This window comes from Limulus polyphemus, unplaced genomic scaffold, assembly GCF_000517525.1.
Source record: "Limulus polyphemus unplaced genomic scaffold, Limulus_polyphemus-2.1.2 Scaffold6015, whole genome shotgun sequence".
Taxonomy (NCBI): Eukaryota; Metazoa; Arthropoda; class Merostomata; order Xiphosura; family Limulidae; genus Limulus; species Limulus polyphemus.
The window spans coordinates 3781-10245 of record NW_013671625.1 but is presented as its reverse complement, the minus strand read 5'-3'; positions in this window follow the sequence as shown (position 1 = coordinate 10245).

Here is a 6465-nt window from a genome sequence, read left to right as displayed (position 1 = left end):
ACCCGACGATGTATGACCACCAGACGATGTATGACCCCCAGACGATGTATGACCACCCGACAATGTATGACCACCCGACGATGTATGACCACCAGACGATGTATGACCACCAGACGATGTATGACCACCCGACAATGTATGACCACCCGACGATGTATGACCACCAGACGATGTATGACCACCCGACGATGTATGACCACCCGACGATGTATGACCACCAGACGATGTATGACCACCCGACAATGTATGACCACCCGACGATGTATTGACTTTCTACTTTAGTATTTTAGAAAGTCTTATATTATCAATTTTAACCTATATAATTCTATTGAATTATATGAATATTTCGTATTATTTTCAAATGCAGTTTATACATTTTTTTTCTTATTTGTTACGTCATCTTTATGACGCTCTCTACATATTTTGTCATAAACAAGTTTATCAGATACACCGGCATCGTTTGACGCGTTCCATTCAGGATGTGATGGCGAAACACGTTTATTTAACACTCACGATAAATAAATCCTGAACGTTTACATAAAGAAATTTATTCGATTTTCGTCAAGATAAACTAAATGAAGAATATTTATCTGTATTTCAACATATTTATATTTCTTTATTTTCAAAGATTTATTGCGTTTTCGATAAAGAGCGATTCAAATTGTCCACATTTTACTTTCGTTAAAGGTAGAAACTGATAAGCTGATACAACGACAAAGAACGATAACTCAGTTCATATATTTTTTTATCGTGTATGTCGTAATTCATATAATTACCACGAGGGTGTTTTTCTTATAGTAAAGCCACATTGTGCCATCTGCTGTGTTCTCCGAGGGGAATCGAACCGCTGATTTTAGCGTTGTAAATCCGTGGATTTTTCGCTGTCCCAGCGGGGGGGACTAATTTTCACGACCTCCTGAATACAAAAGTAACAAAAACGTAAATTACAAATAACACTACACTTGGAAAATACAAAATTACCATTGACTTTTAGTCTCCCACCCCCAACAGTGGCTCAGCGCTAAGTCTGACGACTTATAACGCTAAAAACCGGGTTTCGATACTTGTGGTGGACACAGCACAGATGGCTCACCGTGTAGCTTTGCACTTAACAACAAACACATAAAGAATTTCAGCCGAGACTTGTAATCAAATTGAAGGAAATTATTAAAAGTCCCCCCCCAAAAAAAAATTCTAGCCTTACTGATGAAATAAGAAAATAAATATCTCGCATGTAGTTCAAATGTTAATTGATGTAATCTCACACAAAACACCGATCACTAGATCACGCTTCGCTAGCATAAGGCGTATAAACCATGCCATTATAAATGACTGATATAAACAGCATTTCGACCGTGGCTTTGTGTGCTGCATTCCCAGCCGAAATAGACGAGCTCTATTATTGAGCGAAAAGTTGAGATGATATTATCTTTCTTCCTTTTTTGAAGTACAGGACCTGTAAAGAAAAATTTTTAAATAAAAATGTTATCAGTTACCTTGTGATTAGTGGATCACGTTTCGCCAGCATAAACACGATAATTATTAATTGTAAGTAATTAAAGTTTCTGATCGCAAACACTTTATGAAGGTCATTTGAGAGACTCCTCTATTTTATTTTATTGTTTGTCGTTCGCCGATGGAACAGAGTTAATTCTACGGACTTCCAACGCTAAATTTTGTGGTTCGATTCTCTCGCGGTGGACGCAGCACAAAGCTACATAATGGACTAACTGCACTCTGTCTACAACGGGGAATCAAAACCCAAATATCTTAGCGTTGTATTTTCGTAAACTTACCGCTGACCCACCTGGGGGGGGGGGGGGTATTTTTATTATTGTTATTTGAAAAAGGGGTGGATTAATGAAGGAATGAAGATACTTGGTTTATTTAATCACACAAAGATTTATCATCTGGGCTCCCCAGTAGCACAGCGGTATGTCTGCGGACTTACAACGCTAGAAACCGGGTTTCGATACCCGTAGTGGGCAGAGCACAGATAGCCCTTTGTGCTTAGCTACAAGCAACCAAATTGTCATCTGCATTTTCATAAACAGAATTCTGTTTATTCTGTTTATTCTGATATTCGTGTGTCGATGTCTTAAACGAAACATTTTGACACTTTATAGCATATATGAAAAATTGAATGGAAAGGCTTCTAATTAGACTATTCAGCTTTAATCTTTTATAGAAATTCAACCAAACTTAACTTTAACACGAATGAACACAAGCTCATAAAACTCAACGTATTAATATCATATTTGTACTAATATATATAAAACATTTTATTTGTAAATATATAACTTACTAGCTCAAACTAAGCATTAATTACACTTATGTTGGTTGTTTTTTTTATATTGAAGTCTAAAACTGATAACTGTTACAAAAATTAGATATTCTCTGTTTAATAGCCAAAATATCATGTTATGTTTAACTAAGCCTCAGAAAACATTATCCATCGCAAAATGAAGCCGGGTGTGGCCAAGTAACTAGCATGCCCAGACTATGAATTTCGCGACCAGTTGTGGCAAAATTACGATCTGCGCTTTGGGATGTTGGATGCGCTATAAGAGTGACAGTCAAATATCATGTTATGTTTAACTAAGCCTCAGAAAACATTATCCATCGCAAAATGAAGCCGGGTGTGGCCATATAGCTAGCGTGCCCGGACTATGAATCACAGAATTTTGCGACCAATTGTGGCAAAATTACGATCTGCGCTTTGGGATGTTGGGTGCGCTATAAGAGTGACAGTCAAATATCACTATTCGGTCACACAACTTTCTTTCTATTCACAGTTAGCCCTTTTGGACAAAATTCTGAAACAAATAAACGAACAATCTGACACAGAATAAACGTTCTTTAACAATTATTTCATATTCTGAATCAGCCTCCTCCAAAATTATTTTAGTTCTTTATCCAAAGAGCAAATTCTATTAAAATAAATACTACACAAAATAAAGACGTTGTGTTAAATCAACGACTTTTCTCTTACATTTAACTGTGTAATAACTTCATCTAAATTAAAAGTAAAAAAATATATATAAATTCGTTATTATATTTATGAGGTTAAACAATTGACAGTCAATATTCTATCATAACGTAAAGTGCAAAGAATAATATTTCATCGCACGGATTCGAACCCAGATCGCCAATTCCGATATTTTGAGTTCTACTAACCCGTGCCCTTTCTTTATTTTTTTAAACAAAAACAGGTCAAATAATTAATATGAAAAAAATAGAGACCTTAAGATTAAAATGGATACAAGATAAAAAAAATTATGAGCTATAGTGAACAATATGCTGGTTTAGAAAAAAAAACGATCCAAAAATATATAAAGTGGCATTGGTGTAAATTCATTAACGTCACGATTTTCAAGGGGCAGGGGGATCGGTGATTGTGCACGAATCAAACATTTATTTTTATGTGTTTTGTAAGTAAATTATAACCCAATCTCTCTTTAATGTTAGTTATATTAACAGTTTTGATTAAAATGTTTTTTCTCAATTTCGACACTCCTTGTGGGCAGCTTACCAGTAAACAATCGTTTATTCCTTTTACCTCCCCCCCCCCTCGATGGGACAGCGGCAAGTCTAAAGATTTATATAGCTAAAACCAAGGGTTCGATTCTCCTCGTGGGACACAGCGGATCGATCAAAGAGGCTTTGCTATGAAAAACACACACACACGATCATATATGCTCTATCACTCCATTTTAAGATAGATTATTTAGGTTTATCTAGAATCCAACATCAAGAGGAATTTGAAAATTGGTTCATCTTATTGAAACAGGATGTTTGAATTCAATAGTGTTAAACGTTCAAGAAATCCGTGGCTCGCCATGGCCAAGTGGTTAGGGCGCTCGACTCGCAATCTGAGGGTCGCGAGCTCGAATCCCCGTCCCACCAAACATGCTCGCCCTTTCAGCCGTGGGGGCGTTATAAGTTCAGATCAATCCCACTATTCGTTGGTAAAAAAGTAGCCCAAGAGTTGGCGGTGGGTGGTGATGACTAGCTGCCTTCCCTCTAGTCTTACAATACTAAATTAGGGACGGCTAGCGCAAATAGCTCTCGTGTAGCTTTGCGCGAAATTCAAAACAAACAATCTTTTTTATCATATATGTTATTATGAGGATTATTTTAGATTGCTAGTTTGATAAATAGGCTTAGGACTAGAATAAATTCCCTAAGCTGGCCGAGCTTCGTGAGATTATTTTGGGATTACAGCCGAAAGTATCGATAACGATAAGGAAGTTCAACAAACAAACAAACGATGTGTTCTAATCGTTATATTCTTTCTTTTTTTTTGGCATTGCATTTTCCAAATTAAAAAGATTTTTTAGTTCCATTGTATTAACTACTAAGTCAATTTTCAGTTATGACCTATGTAAGTAACTTTAATTAAAAGTTAATTATCATTTAATAAACTAACTGCACATGTTTGTCCCGCGCACTGCTTAATGCAGTAATGTAAAGAAAAAATAAATAATTTCTTCGTGGAATATTTCATTAATTTATTGAAGTAACATATGAGTCAGAAGCAAAGTCTACATACAGCTTCAACTTGAAACTTGTGCAGTGAAAGAAAATTTATTGCCCATAAATAATAGGCACAATTACCTACTCCACGTTGTCTACCCTACACAGAAATCACTTACAGGACCAAAGTGTACTGTTTGTATGTCTAAACAGTTTGTTGTATTTCTTGCAAAGTCAGTCGAAGGTTATCTCTGCTAGCCGTCCCTAATTTTGAAGTGATAGACGAGAGGTAAGGCAGCTGCTCAACATCACCCACCGCCAATTCTTGGGCTACTCTTTTATTAACGAATAATAGGATTGACCGTTACATTATAACGGCCCTGCTGCTGAAAGGACGAGCATATTTGGTGACGAGATTTAAACCCTCGACCCACAGTTTGCGAGTCCATTGCCCTAACCACCAGGTCATGCCAGGCAGGCCTAAGTAGGAAAATAGTCATGAATGTGATTTTTTTTTTCAAATCAGAAAAACGTCTTTTGACTAATGACCATCAAGTTGATCACTTTAGTGTTACGAGGTTTTTTTTTCTAATTGAGAAAGTTGCTGGATTTCTGTCATTGTTGTTGTTTTTTACTATGATATTTCGTCTTTAAAACGTCTTCTAGTACATTGTTACTATATGTAACACGAAAACTAAAGATATATCTTTATTAATAAGTTAGTCCTCCATAACATATTGTAAAACACAGATTCTCTCTTTGAGAAGCGATTGTCGACATAAAGGGTTTTTATCTATTCAGGTCATTTAAGCCTCAATTCTGTCATTTTTTTTTTCTGCAAAACAAGCTACACCCCCCACCCCCACCCCTGGGTGCCTCAGTGATTAGGCTTACGTCGCTAGAAATCGGGTTTCGATATCCATTGTGGGTATAAAACTTAATAACAACCAAACCAATCATTTAGCTGTCGTGTATTTTTATTTTTTATACAAAGAGGAATGTTATAGAAACAACACAGTTTTTCTTCTTAAACTTTCATGAAGCAGTAAGTTTAAAATATGGATTTCAACCACTGCCAGTGGAGAATGTTATAATGAATATTTTTTTTTAGTTCTCAAGTATATATATAACATCTGTCAGTTTCTAAGACTAATTGTATAAATATGAAATGGCCCCCCAGTGGCACGGCGGAATGTCTACGGACTTACAACGCTAGAATCCGGGTTTCGATACCCGTGGTGGGCAGAGCTCAGATAGCCTATTGTGTAGCTTTGTGGTTAATTACAAACAAACAAATATAAAATAGACTCTAGAATAACAGAATAAAGCTACAAAAGCTCAATTAATTAGCTTTTACATCCTTTGAATTCTGGGACAGATGCATTCACCCACAGGCCCGGCATGGCCAGGTGGTTAGGGGGCTCGACTCGCAATCTAATGACTCGGGTTCGAATCCCCCTCACACCAAACATGCTCGCCCATTCAGCCGTTGGGGCGTTATAATGTGACGGTCAATCCCACTATGCGTTGGTAAAAGAGTAGCCCAAGAGTTGGCGGTGGGTGGTGATGACTAGCTTCCTTCCCTCTAGTCTTTCACTGCTAAATTAGGGATGGCCAGCTCAGATAGTCCTCGTGTAGCTTTGCGCGAAGTTCTAAACAAACCACACAATATTCTGTTTGATCGTTAACTAAGAACACTATACTTCTCCCCCTGTTTACATTACATCCAATTAGCTTTAACATCATAATCTCAAATCATAATTTAGACTGGTAATTGTAAGTTTGATCGTTAACTAAGAACACTATACTTCTCCCACTGTTTACATTACATCCAATTAGCTTTAACATCACAATCTCAAATCATAATTTAGACTGGTAATTGTAAGTTTGATCGTTAACTAAGAACACTATACTTCTCCCACTGTTTACATTACATCCAATTAGCTTTAACATCACAATCTCAAATCATAATTTAGACTGGTAATTGTA